General features: G+C 44.6%; 3 pseudogenes; 1 reads left to right on the forward strand and 2 right to left on the reverse strand.

The window, feature by feature from the left end:
• Positions 1-201: 201 nt before the first annotated feature.
• On the reverse strand, positions 202-321 carry LOC134929748 (5S ribosomal RNA; annotated as a pseudogene).
• Positions 322-5,022: 4,701 nt separating this feature from the next.
• Positions 5,023-5,142, reverse strand: LOC134929750 (5S ribosomal RNA; annotated as a pseudogene).
• A 2,065-nt stretch (positions 5,143-7,207) lies between these two features.
• On the forward strand, positions 7,208-7,327 carry LOC134929751 (5S ribosomal RNA; annotated as a pseudogene).
• The last annotated feature ends 13,245 nt before the right edge of the window (positions 7,328-20,572 follow it).

The following is a 20,572-nucleotide window of genomic DNA, read 5'->3' on the forward strand; positions in this document are numbered from 1 at the left end:
ATATATGAATATATAGAGCATAAGATATATAAAAATATGTATATATAATTATATGCTTAAAACAATATAAAGTGCAAAGTGCAGACTAAGAGTGATAATAAATAGTGTTAAGTGCTTGTTATGACATTAGTTTATTAGGATGCAAATAGTGTGATATATTTATAGCGACATGCTCATGTAGGCTGTATTATCGTTAGTTTTGGTTTACAGTACCTGATCTTCCCAGATGGTCTCCCTGGTCTGGTACTGATCAGGCCCAACACTGCTTCGCTTCCAAGATCGGACGAGATTGGGCCTTTCCAGTGCGGTCTGACTGTAATATTCACTCTTTACCATACATGTGTCAATTTCAATATATCAATAAACGGTGATATTTATCAGGAAGAACTGTGGATGGGAATAGGGCAGGGGTGGGGGGGTGATGGGAATGGTGTGTGGGTGAGCGGGGAGGGGGGGGGGAGGGGTAGGTAGAGATGGGGTGGGGGTTACATATAGAAAGTATTAGGTGTAGGTGAAAAAGGTTTACTCTAGGTAGGGATCCAACCGTGATGATCCAGTAGTGTAGTTTTCACAGGAAAGGGGCGATTTCGTAATAGTCATTAAACCCCTTCGGATGGAGTGTTTGTAGTTGGAAGATCCAAAACATTTCTCTGCGTGAGAGTTTATTGGCCAGGTCGCCACCTCTTTCTCCCAGTTTCACAAGTTCAATTGCTTTAAAGGTTAATGCCTCCGGATTTGAGTTATGTACGAGATTGAAGTGTTTGGATACTGCATGATTTTCTATTCTATTCTTTATGTTGCGTACATGTTCCTGTATCCTTATTTTCAACGGTCTCTTGGTTTTACCTACATATTGTTTACCACAGTCACATTCTAATAAATAAATTACGGATTGTGTATTGCAGTTTATGAAGTCCTTAATTTTGTATTCCTCCTTCTTTTCTGCATCCGAGAATGTTTTCCTTACTGGATGTAGGTACCTGCAGATGTTGCACCGGCCACATTTATAGGAACCGGTGCATCTTGGCATTCTTGATTCTTGTTCCACTTCTTTACGTAGCATGCTGGGGGCCAGGATATCTTTAAGATTTTTGGATTTCCTGAAGATGATTTCGGGGCGTGGAGGTAGTATTTCTTTAAGAACCGGGTCCATTAATAGGATTCCCCAGTTGTTGTTGAGTGAGTCTCTGATGGTTTTCTCATGGCGATTGAAGGTGGTGATAAATGGAACAGATTCTTTCCTGATTTTTTGGGGTTTATATTCCAGCAGGGTCGATCTCTCCAGGGCCTTTGCTTTGAGTGCCGCTTCTTCCACGATGTTAGCCGGGTATTCTTTATTCATAAATCTTTCTTTATATTTCTCTATTTGGATGTCACTTTCTTCCTGGTTGCTGCAGTTCCTCTTTATTCTGTTAAATTGAGAGAAGGGAATGTTATTTTTCCACTTCTTCAGGTGGTTACTCTTATAATGCAGGTAGCTATTTGTGTCCACCTGTTTGATATAATTCTTCGTTTCGACTCTTCCGTCTTTTCCTGTTAAGATCACATCAAGGAACTCAATAAATTCTTTATTGAATTTAGAAGTAAAAATGAGATTCATCTCGTTGGTGCTCAGGAATTCCAGGAATTTGTAAAATTGTTCTTCAGTGCCATCCCAGACAATTAAAATGTCATCTATGTAACGACGATAAAAGATGATGTGTTTCTTAAAATCATGGTTACCATAGATAAAATACTTCTCCCAGCTACCCATAAAAAGATTAGCGAAACTCGGTGCAAAAATCGTACCCATTGCAGTCCCACAGCGTTGTAAATAAAATTGATCTAAAAACTTAGAATAGTTATGCTGAAGAATAAAATACATGATGTTACATAAAAAGTCTTTATGGATGGCTGTAAGCGAGGTGTCAGTTTCCATATATTCTTTGCATGCTGTTACACCTTTCTTATGGTCTATGCAGGTATACAGTGATTGCACATCTATTGTTGCCCAGTTGTAGGTGTCTTTCCATTCAAAGTCCTTCAGGGAGTTTAGTACAGTTGTGGTGTCTTTTAGATACGAAGGTAGCTCCTTCACATAGGGTTTTAAAAAGACATCGACGTATTCTGATAGATTTGATGTGAGTGAGTCGATGCCTGCCACTATGGGCCTTCCGGGTGGATTAGTCAGGTTCTTATGGATTTTAGGCAGGAAATAAAAAATTGGGGTAGTGGGGTCTGTTTTCATTAAAAATTGGAATTCATCCTTTGTAATTATCTCATTCCGTAGACCGTGTACTAAAAGTGTTCTTAGTTCTCCGACGAATGCGTCTTTGGGGTCGCCAGACAGTTTTGTATATGAGACATCATCCCCCAATAGTCTTAGTGCTTCATTCGTGTACTTCTCACGGTCCATGATAACCAGGCCCCCCCCTTTATCAGCTTGTTTTATGACAATTCCTTTATTTTTCTGCAGTTTTTTTAAAGCCTCGGTTTCCCGGTTGGTGATGTTCTTCTCTTTAATCTTCTCCATGTTGGTCTCACATAGGTCTTTCTTGACTAATTCATAAAAAATGCTTAGATTACTCCCCTTTGACTCCAAAGGATAAAATTTTGAGGTTGGTTTTAAACCTGATTTTGACTGGTTCTCATAGTTGCTGATCACAGCATCCTCTTTCCTCAGGAAATGTCTTTTAAGTGTTAGTTTTCTGATAAACTTGTTGAGATCAATGAAGGTCTCAAATTTATTGAGACCCCCTGTGGGTGCAAAAGTCAAACCTTTATTCAATAGGGATATTTCTGGTTCCGACAGTTTATGTTCTGATAAGTTGAAGATTCCGTTATCCTTCTGTTTCGTCGTTAGATTGTTCTTTTTTTGTTCTCGTTCCCTCCTACTGCCCCGTTTTCCTCTTCTTCTGTATATCTTCGTTTGAGCGGTGAAGCGTGGTGAACATCTTCCTTCAGGGGGTTTCTTGTGGCTTCTTTTGGTCGTGTTCCTGTTCTTTGGGCTAAAAAAGTCTGATCACTTTTAGAGTTAAGTCTCTGTAGTGCTGTAAATCTATTCTGCATCCTTAGTGTTGGGGATGGTGTATTCATTTCTGAACTCCGTAGTGGTTTGCCTTTAGTTGGTATGGTTTTCCAATACTGTCTCTTGATTTGATTAGGTTGTTGATTCATATTTCCAAATCTGCTCCAGTTTTTAATTTTGCCTTGCTCATAGTCCGTCTTATCCCTTAGAAATTTTTTCTCCTTATTTTTCGTGACCTCTTCTTCTATGTGTTCCATTTTTCTGTATAACACCTTTTCATTAATCTTGTAATCCTCTTTATCTTTAAAGGGTTCAAGTTCACTTTCTTTGCTTTTGATGTTTTTCTCTACTTCTAAGAGAGAGTTCTTCTTTTCATCAATAAGCAATTTCATTAGGTTAATGGAACAATTGTGTAGTGTCTTGTCCCATTTTTCTAAGAAGGCTGCGTCCAGATTGCCAAATGTTGGTTGTTTTAGCAGTCTAAGCCCTCTTGGAATTCTGTCAACTGAAATATAATGCTCCAAGCCCTTTATATCCCACCATGTTTTAACTTCTTTGGTGAGGAGTCTTTCTATACCCCAAAACAATTCATCTAGGTCACCAGGTGGAGGGGGTTCACTAGTTTGCTGTTTTTCATTAAATATCTTTTGGCACCAATTCTGTCTCTTGGTTGCCCGATCTGAATTTCTCCACATTTTAGAAATGGGTTGTAGTGCACCAGGCCGCAAATAAAAATTAATACCAAAGAATTTCTACAATAGGGGGGAAATTATTTGCGCCACTTGTGTACAACACCAAATAATCTAAGATCCACGTATAAATAATAAATGACACTCCCTAGGAATTAACACAGGGCGTCAGCTGTCCCCCAGAGACACAGGGATGGTAATTCCCTGAAACAACGAGAAAATGCACACAGGGGGGTGGGGGATATAGCGACCGTCGGTGTCTTAAAATAGTTCAATAAATATGGATCTAAAAAGTGTATCTAATAACGAGTAACCAGATCAGAAGGTGATTTAAAAAAGGGGGGGTGTTTATTTAGACACTAAAACAGATATTAATTACATATAGAGCTAAAATCTAAACAGCAGTTCTTCTTAAAAAATGGGATTTAAAACAACATACACAATACTTTAAAATACCAGTTAAAATATGTTTAAAACTCTGTAAAACAATTTTAACTTAACTTGGTAAAAGGTCACTGCCAGGTAGCCCAACGCGTTTCGTCCTTAAGACTTCATCAAGGGGTAAAGGCAGAATGAGACTGGACTCCTATTTATACTGGTATTAATCACATAATGATTGTGACATCACTTCCTGTTAATTTAATCATCATATTGTGCAATAGGTTAAAAATTCATATATTAACAAATCTATTGTTTCAATTTACTGATATATGTATATACATTCACAAGGCATTGATTAGTGAGCAGATTAGGTGTTAAAAACGTATAAAATTGACTTGTAAAGGTGCTGGCGGTTCTTTGCCGCCCCACTTCCGGTTTTCGTCCGTCGCGTCACTTCCGCCCCACTTCCGGTGTGCGACTGCGCATGCGCCCGCGGCTGCGGGCGTGAGAGAACGAACAACACTATGACAAATGTTCTCTGCAAGTTCATTGCGGCGGCCATCTTTGGGTGGACTTGTTCAGAGTGAATCCTATTCAGGCAGCCATATTAGCGGGGACCAATGGTAGAGACATAAATTTCGGTTCTCCAGTAAAGTGCATGAAAATGAATAGAATAAACGGAGATTAGTCACTGTTGGTGTCAGTATAGTAACATAAGCTTGTTACAATAATAAATAAATATAAATATATGAATATATAGAGCATAAGATATATAAAAATATGTATATATAATTATATGCTTAAAACAATATAAAGTGCAAAGTGCAGACTAAGAGTGATAATAAATAGTGTTAAGTGCTTGTTATGACATTAGTTTATTAGGATGCAAATAGTGTGATATATTTATAGCGACATGCTCATGTAGGCTGTATTATCGTTAGTTTTGGTTTACAGTACCTGATCTTCCCAGATGGTCTCCCTGGTCTGGTACTGATCAGGCCCAACACTGCTTCGCTTCCAAGATCGGACGAGATTGGGCCTTTCCAGTGCGGTCTGACTGTAATATTCACTCTTTACCATACATGTGTCAATTTCAATATATCAATAAACGGTGATATTTATCAGGAAGAACTGTGGATGGGAATAGGGCAGGGGTGGGGGGGTGATGGGAATGGTGTGTGGGTGAGCGGGGAGGGGGGGGGGGGGGGAGGGGTAGGTAGAGATGGGGTGGGGGTTACATATAGAAAGTATTAGGTGTAGGTGAAAAAGGTTTACTCTAGGTAGGGATCCACCCGGAAGGCCCATAGTGGCAGGCATCGACTCACTCACATCAAATCTATCAGAATACGTCGATGTCTTTTTAAAACCCTATGTGAAGGAGCTACCTTCGTATCTAAAAGACACCACAACTGTACTAAACTCCCTGAAGGACTTTGAATGGAAAGACACCTACAACTGGGCAACAATAGATGTGCAATCACTGTATACCTGCATAGACCATAAGAAAGGTGTAACAGCATGCAAAGAATATATGGAAACTGACACCTCGCTTACAGCCATCCATAAAGACTTTTTATGTAACATCATGTATTTTATTCTTCAGCATAACTATTTTAAGTTTTTAGATCAATTTTATTTACAACGCTGTGGGACTGCAATGGGTACGATTTTTGCACCGAGTTTCGCTAATCTTTTTATGGGTAGCTGGGAGAAGTATTTTATCTATGGTAACCATGATTTTAAGAAACACATCATCTTTTATCGTCGTTACATAGATGACATTTTAATTGTCTGGGATGGCACTGAAGAACAATTTTACAAATTCCTGGAATTCCTGAGCACCAACGAGATGAATCTCATTTTTACTTCTAAATTCAATAAAGAATTTATTGAGTTCCTTGATGTGATCTTAACAGGAAAAGACGGAAGAGTCGAAACGAAGAATTATATCAAACAGGTGGACACAAATAGCTACCTGCATTATAAGAGTAACCACCTGAAGAAGTGGAAAAATAACATTCCCTTCTCTCAATTTAACAGAATAAAGAGGAACTGCAGCAACCAGGAAGAAAGTGACATCCAAATAGAGAAATATAAAGAAAGATTTATGAATAAAGAATACCCGGCTAACATCGTGGAAGAAGCGGCACTCAAAGCAAAGGCCCTGGAGAGATCGACCCTGCTGGAATATAAACCCCAAAAAATCAGGAAAGAATCTGTTCCATTTATCACCACCTTCAATCGCCATGAGAAAACCATCAGAGACTCACTCAACAACAACTGGGGAATCCTATTAATGGACCCGGTTCTTAAAGAAATACTACCTCCACGCCCCGAAATCATCTTCAGGAAATCCAAAAATCTTAAAGATATCCTGGCCCCCAGCATGCTACGTAAAGAAGTGGAACAAGAATCAAGAATGCCAAGATGCACCGGTTCCTATAAATGTGGCCGGTGCAACATCTGCAGGTACCTACATCCAGTAAGGAAAACATTCTCGGATGCAGAAAAGAAGGAGGAATACAAAATTAAGGACTTCATAAACTGCAATACACAATCCGTAATTTATTTATTAGAATGTGACTGTGGTAAACAATATGTAGGTAAAACCAAGAGACCGTTGAAAATAAGGATACAGGAACATGTACGCAACATAAAGAATAGAATAGAAAATCATGCAGTATCCAAACACTTCAATCTCGTACATAACTCAAATCCGGAGGCATTAACCTTTAAAGCAATTGAACTTGTGAAACTGGGAGAAAGAGGTGGCGACCTGGCCAATAAACTCTCACGCAGAGAAATGTTTTGGATCTTCCAACTACAAACACTCCATCCGAAGGGGTTTAATGACTATTACGAAATCGCCCCTTTCCTGTGAAAACTACACTACTGGATCATCACGGTTGGATCCCTACCTAGAGTAAACCTTTTTCACCTACACCTAATACTTTCTATATGTAACCCCCACCCCATCTCTACCTACCCCTCCCCCCCCCCCCTCCCCGCTCACCCACACACCATTCCCATCACCCCCCCACCCCTGCCCTATTCCCATCCACAGTTCTTCCTGATAAATATCACCGTTTATTGATATATTGAAATTGACACATGTATGGTAAAGAGTGAATATTACAGTCAGACCGCACTGGAAAGGCCCAATCTCGTCCGATCTTGGAAGCGAAGCAGTGTTGGGCCTGATCAGTACCAGACCAGGGAGACCATCTGGGAAGATCAGGTACTGTAAACCAAAACTAACGATAATACAGCCTACATGAGCATGTCGCTATAAATATATCACACTATTTGCATCCTAATAAACTAATGTCATAACAAGCACTTAACACTATTTATTATCACTCTTAGTCTGCACTTTGCACTTTATATTGTTTTAAGCATATAATTATATATACATATTTTTATATATCTTATGCTCTATATATTCATATATTTATATTTATTTATTATTGTAACAAGCTTATGTTACTATACTGACACCAACAGTGACTAATCTCCGTTTATTCTATTCATTTTCATGCACTTTACTGGAGAACCGAAATTTATGTCTCTACCATTGGTCCCCGCTAATATGGCTGCCTGAATAGGATTCACTCTGAACAAGTCCACCCAAAGATGGCCGCCGCAATGAACTTGCAGAGAACATTTGTCATAGTGTTGTTCGTTCTCTCACGCCCGCAGCCGCGGGCGCATGCGCAGTCGCACACCGGAAGTGGGGCGGAAGTGACGCGACGGACGAAAACCGGAAGTGGGGCGGCAAAGAACCGCCAGCACCTTTACAAGTCAATTTTATACGTTTTTAACACCTAATCTGCTCACTAATCAATGCCTTGTGAATGTATATACATATATCAGTAAATTGAAACAATAGATTTGTTAATATATGAATTTTTAACCTATTGCACAATATGATGATTAAATTAACAGGAAGTGATGTCACAATCATTATGTGATTAATACCAGTATAAATAGGAGTCCAGTCTCATTCTGCCTTTACCCCTTGATGAAGTCTTAAGGACGAAACGCGTTGGGCTACCTGGCAGTGACCTTTTACCAAGTTAAGTTAAAATTGTTTTACAGAGTTTTAAACATATTTTAACTGGTATTTTAAAGTATTGTGTATGTTGTTTTAAATCCCATTTTTTAAGAAGAACTGCTGTTTAGATTTTAGCTCTATATGTAATTAATATCTGTTTTAGTGTCTAAATAAACACCCCCCCTTTTTTAAATCACCTTCTGATCTGGTTACTCGTTATTAGATACACTTTTTAGATCCATATTTATTGAACTATTTTAAGACACCGACGGTCGCTATATCCCCCACCCCCCTGTGTGCATTTTCTCGTTGTTTCAGGGAATTACCATCCCTGTGTCTCTGGGGGACAGCTGACGCCCTGTGTTAATTCCTAGGGAGTGTCATTTATTATTTATACGTGGATCTTAGATTATTTGGTGTTGTACACAAGTGGCGCAAATAATTTCCCCCCTATTGTATATATATATACTGTACATGTGTTCTATTGTATGCATACCCTTTTCATATCAAATATATACATCTCTGCGCGTTGGACCTCAGTGATACACTGTGTGCGTGTGCTTGCTTTCTCTTAAGGGATGTAGTGTTTGCGACGTACAGCGCACTTGTCAGACTCTGTCTAGTTTGTGTTCCCAGAGAGAGCTCTAGTGGGTCAGTGGAGATGGGATGGAGAAAACGGGGAGGCTGGATAAGATTTGTGCGCTGTGTTGTTTATTTAGCAATTGATTCAAACAATATGGCAGCAGGAATACTGATGACAACAGAAGATATGCAATTGTGGGTGGAAGCTGAAAGTCTATGGCAAAGTCTGTGACATGGGTAACAATCGATCAGGGGACCGATATATCTGTATGGGAACTGATGGTTCCTGGATTGTGGAGCACAGCTGGGATGATGGTGGGAATAGCGAGCCAGGTAACTGTTGCAGGAGACAGGAACAAGTGGTTTAAATCCTCAGTGCAGGTTGGAATAGCACTGGCAGCTTGCAGGCTGACAAACAGGTGTAGGTTAACCAGATGCACCTGGAGGAGAGTCTCTACTGCAGAGGGCTGGAGCACACTGTAGCTGGATAAGGTGTGAAGCTGATCACAGGTACCCGGGTTGCTGGTGCTTGTGGTTCCATGGCAGTGCAGGACCAGACTGGAAGGTACAAAGAGGAACTGGAGAACGGAGCCAGAGACACAGGTCAGAGGAATGATACGAAGTACAAGGCAAGTACTGACTCACCCTGCTGCTCCTGATATACCTGCAGGTATTGGTTGGGAGTGAATGGGAGGTGCGTCTAGACTCTGGTTTGGCAGATGTGGAAGAGCTGATGGGGACTGTCTTGGTGGCGCCCATGCCGTGGTTTGGCAGGAATGCGTGTGTGCACGCCAGCTGACAACAGAAGTGTCCTTAGGCCCAGAATGGCATTTAGCGACAAGGTGACCAGTGGCAGCGAGATGGGAGCATCAGACGGAGGTTGAGAATGAATGGAAGGTGCTCCAGACTCTGGATTGGCTGATGTGGAAGAGCTGGCAGGGACTGTCATGGCGGCGCCCATGCCGTGGTTTGGCGGGAATGCGGCGGGCGTGCACTCCGGCTGACAACAGGAGTGTCCTTAGGCCCAGAATGGCATTTAGCGACAAGGTGACCAGTGGCAGCGAGACATGGGAGCCTCAGACGGAGGTTGCACCGGCGGACAGGTGCAGCTGCAGTAAGTCGATTCCTGACAGCACTTTTATCGTATATGGTAATAAAATGCGCCTTGCGTCCGCAGCATATATTAACGCTGATATGTGAAATGTTTATTTAGAAATAATCAGAAAATTACAGTACAGACCAGATGTAATCCCTCCACTTCACTGCTTATGGTGTCAATTGTAGATATTACTGTCTCTGTGGAATGGATAGTCTCATACTTACCGGCTTGGTTATTTCTAGCTCTGTTCTCTGTTTGTGGCGCAGCCGCTCCTTTCTGCTGTCCCTGTCCATCTAAGAGGCTGATGGCATGAGAGAGGTCTGCAACCACACTGGGTTCATCGTCTGCCTCCGAACTGGTACCTTGATTACTTAATACAGGGTAAAGATTACAAGGGTTAGGTTTAATTATTTTGATACCGGCTGTAACTCTGTCGCCATCTAGATATGGCGGTGGGGGTGCACTTGCTGTTACCTGTTTGAGAATATTTGCAGCTGTTGCATACGCTTTTTGCCTTTGTGCTCTGCCCTCTTGTTGCCATAAGTTTAAACAATAATTGTGCTTTACTCGCAATTTGCGTGATTTTATCAAGCAAATTTTACTTCTCACCGTATTCAATACCTCAGGATCAAAACTACCAATCTTGGGAAATGAAGTTTTACACTCGCCAGTCATACTTTCCCAAACATCACCAAAAGCCACGGCGTATGCACGTCATATGCATAACAAAACGAGCTGACCCTTTCGGGCGCTCGTCAGCTTGAACCTAAGTTGCCTTCTCAGTCATTTCACGTGTGCACTTAGCCCCCGTTGTAGCTTTTAGCAACCGTAAATGCACCTCCTATGAAATGAAGGTGAGAGACATTCCAAGTAGCTCTCACTAGACTCCTTCTCAGCTGCTATACCATGTACCAGCAATCAAGTGATAAATGTATCCAGCGAGGTTCCTAACATGGTCACCAGAGCCAGTTCGAGCCCTCTCTGCGCCCCGGGCAGGAAATGGGGGCATGGATTAATACAGGGGGCGTGGTCAGTTACTCCCCTTGTACAGTAGTAGCGCCGCTTAAATGTTGAGCGGTGCGCGATGACGTCATCGCGCACCGCACAGCAAAAGGTCCTCTCCACGAAGGGAAACTAGACGCGTAGCATCTAGTTCCCTTCGTGGAGAGGACCTTTGCTGTGCGGTGCGCGATGACATCATTGCGCACCGCTTAGCAAAGGTCCTCTCCACGAAGGGAAACTAGACGCGTAGTATCGCAAAAGTATCGTTTAAATTAGGGGTGGTACAGACTCTTCATCCCCGACTCTTTGTGAGTTCTTTTGACCTGTTTCCTTTACACAAATCACGTTTGCGTATAATGGCGGTCATTCCGAGTTGTTCGCTCGCTGCTATTTTTTGCAGAATTGCAAATTGGCTAAAATCTGGCAGTTCTGCGCATGCGTATGCACTGCAGGGCACACGCGCTAAGCAATTTTACACAAAACTATGCTATTTTACTCACGGGCGAACAAAGCTTTTCAGTCGCTCTGTTGATCGGAGAATGATTGACAGGAAGTGGGTGTTTCTGGGTGGTAACTGAGCGTTTTCCGGGAGTGTGCTAAAAAACGCAGGCGTGCCAGCAGAAAATGCAGGAGTGGCTGGAGAAACGGGGGAGTAACTGGCCGGACGCTGGGCATGTTTGTGACGTCAAACCAGGAACTAAACGGACTGAGGTGATCGCAATCTAGGAGTAGGTCTGGAGCTACTCAGAAACTGAAAGGAAATACTTAATAGCAGAATTGCGAATCTTTCGTTAGCAATTCTGCTATGCTAAGATACACTCCCAGAGGGCGGCGGCTTTGCATTTGCATTTCTGCTAAAAGTAGCTAGCGAGCGAACAACTCGGAATCACCACCAATATGTGATAAGCTATTATACGCAACTGTGCTATCCAATTGCACGGCATAAAGGTACTTATTATCTGTGTGGCCTACAATCACAGAGATGATTACACAAGGCTACGTCCCTACCACCTTGAGCGATTTCCAAATACCCTACGGTCCAACAAAACTCAATAATCACATATGGTAGCAAGCCATATGCCACTGGACTTCTCTAATCCAGTGTTACCTGCGGCATACCTCTCTGGTTCAACAATCATACATTTACTTTCAATGCCCACACTTGCACACTTGGATTTTTCTGTACAGAAAAGTCACTTCCCAGAAACTGGCAATCATTTCCTAGAAGTTGTATCATACAGTTCGCTAAACGTATTATCAAGTGGTCGTTTTCATTTTGGATTGTTATCCTATAAAGCTTACAATAATAACCTTAATTCCCTTGTGTACTTGTTTACGGACACACGTGCGTGTAGGCACATGAGATTAAGCACGTGCAATTGAGCATGTGCTTGTGTGTACCTTGTGCGTGATTACACGTGTGCGTGTCCAAGCATCTAATTACGTAGTCAACAACCATATATCGGAGTCCCAGGCTGCACCACACAAGCATACTTACTTATTGCTTTAAATTTAAAAGCCACCACAAAATCTATATATATGTGCACCGGACATTTTTCGTGTTTTGTGTTCTGGTTTTGGATTCGGTTCCATGGCCGTGTTTTGGATTCGGACGCCTTATGGCAAAACCTCCCTGAAATTTTTTTGGCGGATTCGGGTGTGTTTTGGATTCGGTTTTTTTTTTTTTACAAAAACCCTCAAAAACAGCTTAAATCATAGAATTTGGGGGTCATTTTGATCCCATAGTATTATTAACCTCAATAATCATAATTTACACTCATTTTCAGTCTATTCTGAACACCTCACACCTCACAATATTATTTTTAGTCCTAAAATTTGCACCGAGGTCGCTGGATGGCTAAGCTAAGCGACCCAAGTGGCCGACACAAACACCTGGCCCATCTAGGAGTGGCTATGTTTTTATTAGAAAAATTGCAACAACAAAACAAAGCAATCAACAAACACGAGAAAAAATAACTTACATAAACAAAGGTGATACCACCAAAAAGCCATACTTAAATAATATTGTCCAAAGTCTTTAGTCCGACTACGATGGCATAATATATCAGATTAGTGTATGAAGAGGCAATGCCAAATAAACTCAAAAGTCCATAGCACTGGCAAGATTAATAATAGTTTGTCAAATAGACAATCAAATAGCAATATACAGACCAATATGTACAAAATCAAGCCTTAACACACAACAAAATCCAAACATAGAGAAAGTGAGGTGAGCTTTTAGTCGTATGTTAAAACCATAGCATAAAAAATAAAATAAAACTATAACACAAAATCTATAGGGGGTGAAAGAAAAGAAAGCCAGAAGGATGAAAGGAAGGAAAGACTTCAGCCACCCACTCAAGGGGGTCTCAGATGGCGCCAAAGCCTGGACCAACTGACGGCATCCATCCTCCCTCGATCCATATCCATCATCCTCTTTACCTCGTGAAGAATGGTACCAACCACCTCAGTACAGGGAAGGACTAACCTTCTAAGGGAAACTAGACACCGTGCACTCCAAGTGTGGTACCTAACCGCTAAACTAACTAAGTAAACGGTGACTAAATCAAACCTCCCAAACCTCTTTTTGAACGCCCCATACGCTCACTCTGGGTAACTAAGCCCCGAAAGGCACGGAAGGCGTAAAGCGGCTGAAACGGCTTTGTAAATTTTTATATTAAAGGGACACTCGAGCAAGAAGTGGTCCACAGTCTCCACCACCCCAGGACACTCCTCAAGTGGGCAAACACGATCACTGGCACCTCGAAACCCGATCTTCCCCCTAACATAAAGCTTCCCTTGAAAAAGAAGCCAGGCAATGTCTCTGAACTTCAGTGGGATCCTCCAAGAATTAATCAGATTCAACCCAGCTGAGTACACATTGCCCGGGCAGTCCCTTAGCGATGGCTGGGCATAAAAATGAGATTGCAAAATGCTCCTCTCCAACTCACTTCTAGAGAAGCCTTTGACTTCACTCATCAAAATTCCCCATAGCCTTGTCACCTTCAAACACAAGATGACGTAGATCGGGAGGTATCCGCATTTATCAACTCGGAGGTTTCTCACCTGACCGCCATCTATCCATGACCTGAGAAAGGGGTGCACCCAAACCCTAAAGCCTTCTACCCACCGAGGGGGGGCCTCCAAAAACAGACTCCCAAGATGTAATTTTACAAAAGTGGATGTGAAAAACACCACAGGGTTGACCATACCAAGTCCACCCTCTGCCCTCGGTCTGTAGGTGATGCCTCTCTTAACGAGATTCATCCTGTTCCCCCACAACAACAGGAAGAACAAAGAATAAATCCTGGACCACAAAGATTGAGGCAAACAGCACACATAACTGACATAAAGAAACTCCGGGATCAGGTGAGTCTTACACAGGTCAACCCTTTCCCTGAGAGAAAATTTCCATCTTCTCCAGCTCTCTACTTTTCGGGCAGCAACTTCCAGCCTACTCACCCAATTTAGAGTGGTATAATCACCACGACTAAACCAAATCCCTAAGATTTTGATTGACGAATTGGCCCGGGGAAGGCTGTCCGGAAGGCTGAACTCCTCACCTTCCTCCCCCATCCAGAAAGCTTCACATTTGTCTTGGTTTATCATGGAGCACGAGGCCCCAGAGTACTCGCAGATAAGGTGTTCCACATCACGTGCCTCAGTCGTAGACGACACGACAATCGTGACGTCATCTGCATAGGCCACCACCTTCAGCAGACACTCCAGCCCCAATTGCACCCCTTCAAGTGCACCACTTTCAACCCTCCTGACGAAAGGGTCGATTGCGAACACATACAGAAGGGAGCTCAAGGGACAACCCTGATGGACACCGGAGTTAACCGCGAAGGCAGGACCTACCCAACCATTGACAAGCGGGAAACTCTCGGCCTGATTATAAATAGCGCGAAGCCAATCCACCACCCTCACTGGAAGTCCATACCTTTCAAGCAAGGCACAGGTACTCATGATTGATTCTATCGAAAGCCTTAGACTGATGGGGCACCAGTTCTCAACACGAGATAGATCCTTACCTTTGGACAATAATATGAGGGTGGACAACCTCATGGAGGGAGGGAGCAAACCCTCAGCCAGGCTCTCATTAAAAACCTCCACAAGATGAGGAACCAAGAGGTCCGAAAATACCTTAAAAAATTCAGATGTTAAGCCATCCGGGCCCGGAGATTTCTTTATAGACAAACCGTCTATGGCCTTCCTGATCTCCTCCGCCGCCACATCACTTCCCAAAGAGTCAAAAGAGGCATCAAGGCCCTCAAGCCCAGGTGTCTCCCTAAGAAACCTATCCATCCTTTCTCTGATGAGTGGCTGCTCGGACAAAAGATCGGAGTAGTAGGATCTAATGACTCCCAGAATGCCCTCCCTATCCTCACAAAGGACACCCAGAAAATCAACCAAACCCCGCACCTCCTTCAGATCAACCAACTTTCTACAATTCTGACAGGGATCAGGTGAGTGGTAAGCTCTATAATCCCTCTCCAAAATCAAGGAAGCCATGCGACTGTATTGATATTCCCTCATCCGAGCCTTCACCCGAGAGATCTCCCCACTATTTCCACGCTCAGAGATCAAGAAATCAAGTTTCCTTTGCAGGTCATAGTAGGCATTTTGTTTTCTCAAGTTTTTCCGGGCTACCAGCCTACGGAAAAACCCCAGAGTACGCTTTTTACACTCCTCCCACCACTCGGATCTACTCCAACCTGCCTTCAAAAGAGTCTCTTGTAGTTGAAAGAAATCTCTAAAGGACTGTCTCACCATCTCCTCCTTCAGGAGCCCCAAATTCAGCCGCCATAGACCCCGCCCTTTCTGAAGGGTTTCCGAAGCATTCAAAGCAAAACTCAGAATACAGTGATCGGAGAACTCTACTAGCTTCACCTCAGGAGGCAAAGTTTTTGCGGACTCCTTAACAAAAAACCTATCTATCCTAGACCTACGATTACCACAATAAAAGGTGTAACCCGTGAGGTCTGGAAAATGGCGAACGTGCACATCCACCAGACCAGCCTCCCTAGTCATGCTAGCTAAAAAATTGGAATCATGACCCAGGGTTGTCTTTGTGCCCCCCCCTGTCTGTTGGCCTAGTGATAGCGTTAAAATCGCCACCAAAGACAATCTGCCGGGCTGAAAAAAGAAATGGTTTTATCTCCGTGAAGAGACATCTCTTGTCGCTTGGGGACTGGGGCCCATAGATGTTAATTAGCCGTAGGTTCTGTCCCTTCAAGTTGATATCCAAAACCATACACCTACCTACCTGTAACTCTACAATCCTGTGCACGGTTACCATACCGGTAAAAAGCACTGCCACCCCACCGTACGGCTCGGTCGCAAGATACCAGAAAGACGGTCCACGCCTCCATTCACGCTTTGCTCTATGAAGAACCGCCAGATCACCAATCCTGGTCTCCTGCAAAAATAAAAAATCAGCCTCAATTGTGCTGAAAAAATCAAAGGCCATAAAACGAGCACGTTCGGACAAAACGGAAGCCACATTAATTGTGGCACATCGTATAGGCTGGGGATCCATGTTTCATTGGATTGTAAGGTAGGACCCAATCACTTTCTCTTTGCTTGCCTATTTGACTCCTCATCGGAGCCATACCTTTTAAAACTAGTCCCCAAGGGAAGAGGATCATCCTCCCCAACAAACACCTCCTCAGTATCACTCTCACCTGCAGTGGGAGAGACAAGAGGTCCATGTCCCGAGCCTCCCCCAAAACAGCAGAAATACCTCAGCCCAAATCATCATGAGGAGGACCCGGATCAGGAGGCTCCACTCCTGGAGAAGCGGGAAAGGACCTAGGGTCCACAGGGACGGGGGGAGGATCCACGAGATCCTGGGGAAATGAGGAAAGGATTTGAGGGGTACAGGAAGGCATGGAGGAAAAATCCCCCACATCTTCCCCGACTGAACTCTGAGGTTTCCCATCAGTGTCTGATGCTACCACCGATCTAACTTTTGAAGACACATGACCAGAACTATCAACCTCATTACTTCTTCTCCTCCTTTCACTCCTCCAACACCCCTTCCCCTCCACCATGGACGCTACTTCCCCAAAGGAACTCTTGGCCAACCTTTTCCTTGACTTAGATTCAACCACCTGAAAGCCATCTTTATCCACCTCAGCAGACACCTTCCTCACCACACTGTTCTCCTCTACCACCGCCCTCACCACTTGCTTTTCTACAACCTCCCATCGCTCCTCCTCAAAAAGACGACCCATTTCCCTCACTAGCTCTTCCCCCATAACCTCAAGGTTATGGGAGGCCTTGGGGCACCTACTATAAGGATGGCCTTCGCACCCACAAAGGTTGCAGGTAACGTTGCCACAATCCCTCGCCACATGCCCAGTTTTACCACAGAGGGCACATTTCAGCACAGTACAGTCACTGCTTAGGTGACATAAGTCTCTGCAGCGGTGACACTGTCTAGGTTGACCAGGATAAAAACATTGGATTTTGTCTCTCCCGATGAAAGCAGCAGAGGGAACATGGCAAGGCACCTGACCATTATGCCTTAGCCTGATCACAGCCGACCAGGCTCCACCCCACACACCTTTCGTGAAATCAATCTTCACCAGAGGAGACAAGATGTCGCAATATCGACTTAACCAACAGCCAATATCTGCAGCAGGGAGGGATTCATTCCTGACCAATAATACAGTTGCACGGACTCTATCCTGGCGAGTAACAGCCACCGCTTTATAGCGACAATACAGCTCACACCCCTTCTTTAGCTCCCACTGTTCCCAGAACACCCGCAGCCCTTGGTAAGATATGAAACTAAGGTCGTAGTCAGGGGTCTTTACAGGGTGGATGCAAGCAAAAAGATCAGGGGCATGGAAACCCAATGAGAACACCATTTCCAGGAAATCCCCTTTAGTAGGGGGTTCCTCATCCCCTATCCACTTAAGTGAAACTACGTTGCGATGCTTACCAGCCTGATCAGAAGCCGAAAACACCTTTGGAGCAACAATCCTATTGCCACTTGAGAGAGCACCCGCATAAGAGGACAAGCCCGGCCTAGGAACTACCTGAGGCGAGGCCTGCCCAACAGAACCCACAACATTACTCCGCCCCGCACCCTGCCCAACAGATACAGAACTAGTATTTTTATTGGCCAAAGAGGTTCTATTAACGGATATAGCTGGCAAGGATTTCACAGGTACGCCCAAGCTACCATATAGACCATCAACAATAGCCCGCTCCTCTGCAGATAAATCTTCTTTCCTTAACACCGGAAGACCTTGGGCAAGTCCACACGATGACACTGGACCCACCGACACACTCTTAACACCAGTCTCGGCAACATGTTTTTTTTTAGCCCTAGCCTTAGAGCAAGTGACACCATCAACATTAGTGCCAGTGGCGTCTTTGGCACCACTCACCCCTGCCACCACGCTTGGCTTGCTAACGCCACCACCTGTAGGCAGAGTGGGGAGACTCGCCTCAGCCATCTCACCGGCACGCGCCGGACCCACCATGGACGCAATCTGCTTCCCAGCGGAGGAGGCCAGATCTTGGGAGGTCGACCCCGAGCAAGCAACACCAGCCTGAACAGCGACACCTCCCAGACCACCATCCAACCGCTGTTCCACAATCGAAAGAGGAGACGCCTCCTCCACCATAGCAACATTACACTCCAGGCCCTGATCCATCACAGAATCCACAGCATCTTCACCAGCAGAAGCACCACCATCACACTTTGGATCCTCTTCCTCAGGCACGGTCGATCCACTTGGCTCACACTCAATTTTCTCCTCTTCCTCCAGCTATTTCTGAAGTGCTAGCATCCTGGCCTCCAAACATATACATTCAAGCTCCAACCTGCGTATGTCGCCCTCCACCCTCTCCCTTTCCCATTTTGGACAAGTGTTCCTCCTCCTCTTCTTCTCCGCAATCAAAATCCCCTTCTTAACAACTAACATTTTCAACTCAGCAATGTCAATACTCGATTCACCAGTGCTAGCAAAGTCCTGCATCTCCATCTCCTTACTACCCTCATCGATAATTGCTATGCTAGTCCCACAAGAAGATTGGGAGTCGCCAGACGACAAACCCTTTTCACAGACAGACTGCTCTGTCACTTTGTCCTGGACCTCCACAGGCAAGTCAGAGGATACACTCCGGGCACCAGCCGCCCTACACTCCAACTTAATTGTCGCAGGGAGATTACCCCCAATTGCAGCGGATGAGAGTTGTGCTTGCATTTGTTCGGTGTCAGAGGATACCACATCGAGCAACGAACCTGACTCCACCAAGACATCACACTTCAGCCCCGGCTTCTTTGTTTTTGACACAGAGGCCACAGTGGCTGGTTTCTTGACATCACCGATCCCTGAGCATCCCACAATAAACTTTGCAGGGGCTACCACAGGTTTAACAGCCCTGGACCTGGTCACCGGCCCCACGGTAGCATCGGTAGCAGCCACTGACTTTCCCTCACACACCAACAAAGCAGATCCAGTTGGCACGGAAACGGGGGGACTTAAATTCACTGTACAGGGGGTCATCTTCAATAGACAATCCTCAATTTTCACAGCAACCGTGCCCCCAGTCACTTTTTCCTTAATCATAGATGTCTCATCACCAGTTGGGCACACAGGATTTTTTTAAGCACAGCAGATGTAGAAATAAGCGCCACTTGAACGTCACCTTCCTTAATCATTGTCACTGATTTATTGGCAGCCGAACTTAACATGGGGGGAACCTCTTTAGTAACACCTGTTGGCATGGATGGAACATTACTAGCAGGGGGCTTTATTCCCTGATTGTCCTTATCACCACCCAAAGCCTCCTCCACCTCCTTTTGATTTTTTACATTAAGGCTGGCAGCAGTGCACACTGGTGCCGCAGACCCAGAGGCCACTATACCAGCCCCTGCATCTACAGAGCAACCTTTTACCCCCAAATCAGGTAGGGACCCAGCGGACACTTCACTCTTCACTGCAGGCTCCTTCATGCAGTGAGCAGGCACCGGAGCCGATACTGCAGCGCCGCCTGCACCCGCAGCCGAAGCACCGCCAGTCTCAGAAGGCACAACCAGCCCCATACAGCCCTCCGCTCCCTGAGTTTCAGTAGAGCCACGATCACCCGCAGGGAACCCGCCGACGGCCGGACTTACTAACCTCTTCACCGTCGCATCAGCAGGGGTTCCAGCGGCAGAACACTCTCCTTCCAGCGGCTTCCCTTCCAGACATCGGGTCCCGACGCCATTCACAGCGCTTGCAGGAAGGAGCTCAGGGCTGCCTATTAAGGTCTTCACCGGCTCTCCTGACCACTGGACTCCGCCACCAGCACCCGCTGAAGAGGGAGCACAGCCCCCGGGACTCTGCAGCGGCTCCACATAACATTCCATGCTCTGGCCATTAACAGATGCAGCAGGGGATCCACTAATAGCCAAACTAGGAGCAGTCTTTGCAGGATCAGGGAACACTGATGTAGATAAACCAGCTGTTGTAGATAAGTCAGTTATTGTAGTTAAACCACATGCTTTAGACAAACTGCTGGGGCTTTCCACAGTGACCTCCATAGCAAACTGCATGCAGGATGATTTTACAGCAGACTGGGACACTGGACTTGAATCCCCAGCACCAGAGCCTTTGCACAGTATAGGTTCCCCCGGGTCAGGCTCCATAACCGGGGGAAACTGCTTCTCCTTACCCCTGGGAGGCTCCATCCCAGCTGGAAAGGGCTCCAGGGATCTTGGGTGACACTCGAGTGGAACTCAGGAGCTCAAAACA

Source organism: Pseudophryne corroboree, chromosome 5 (assembly GCF_028390025.1).
Source record: "Pseudophryne corroboree isolate aPseCor3 chromosome 5, aPseCor3.hap2, whole genome shotgun sequence".
Lineage (NCBI taxonomy): Eukaryota > Metazoa > Chordata > Amphibia > Anura > Myobatrachidae > Pseudophryne > Pseudophryne corroboree.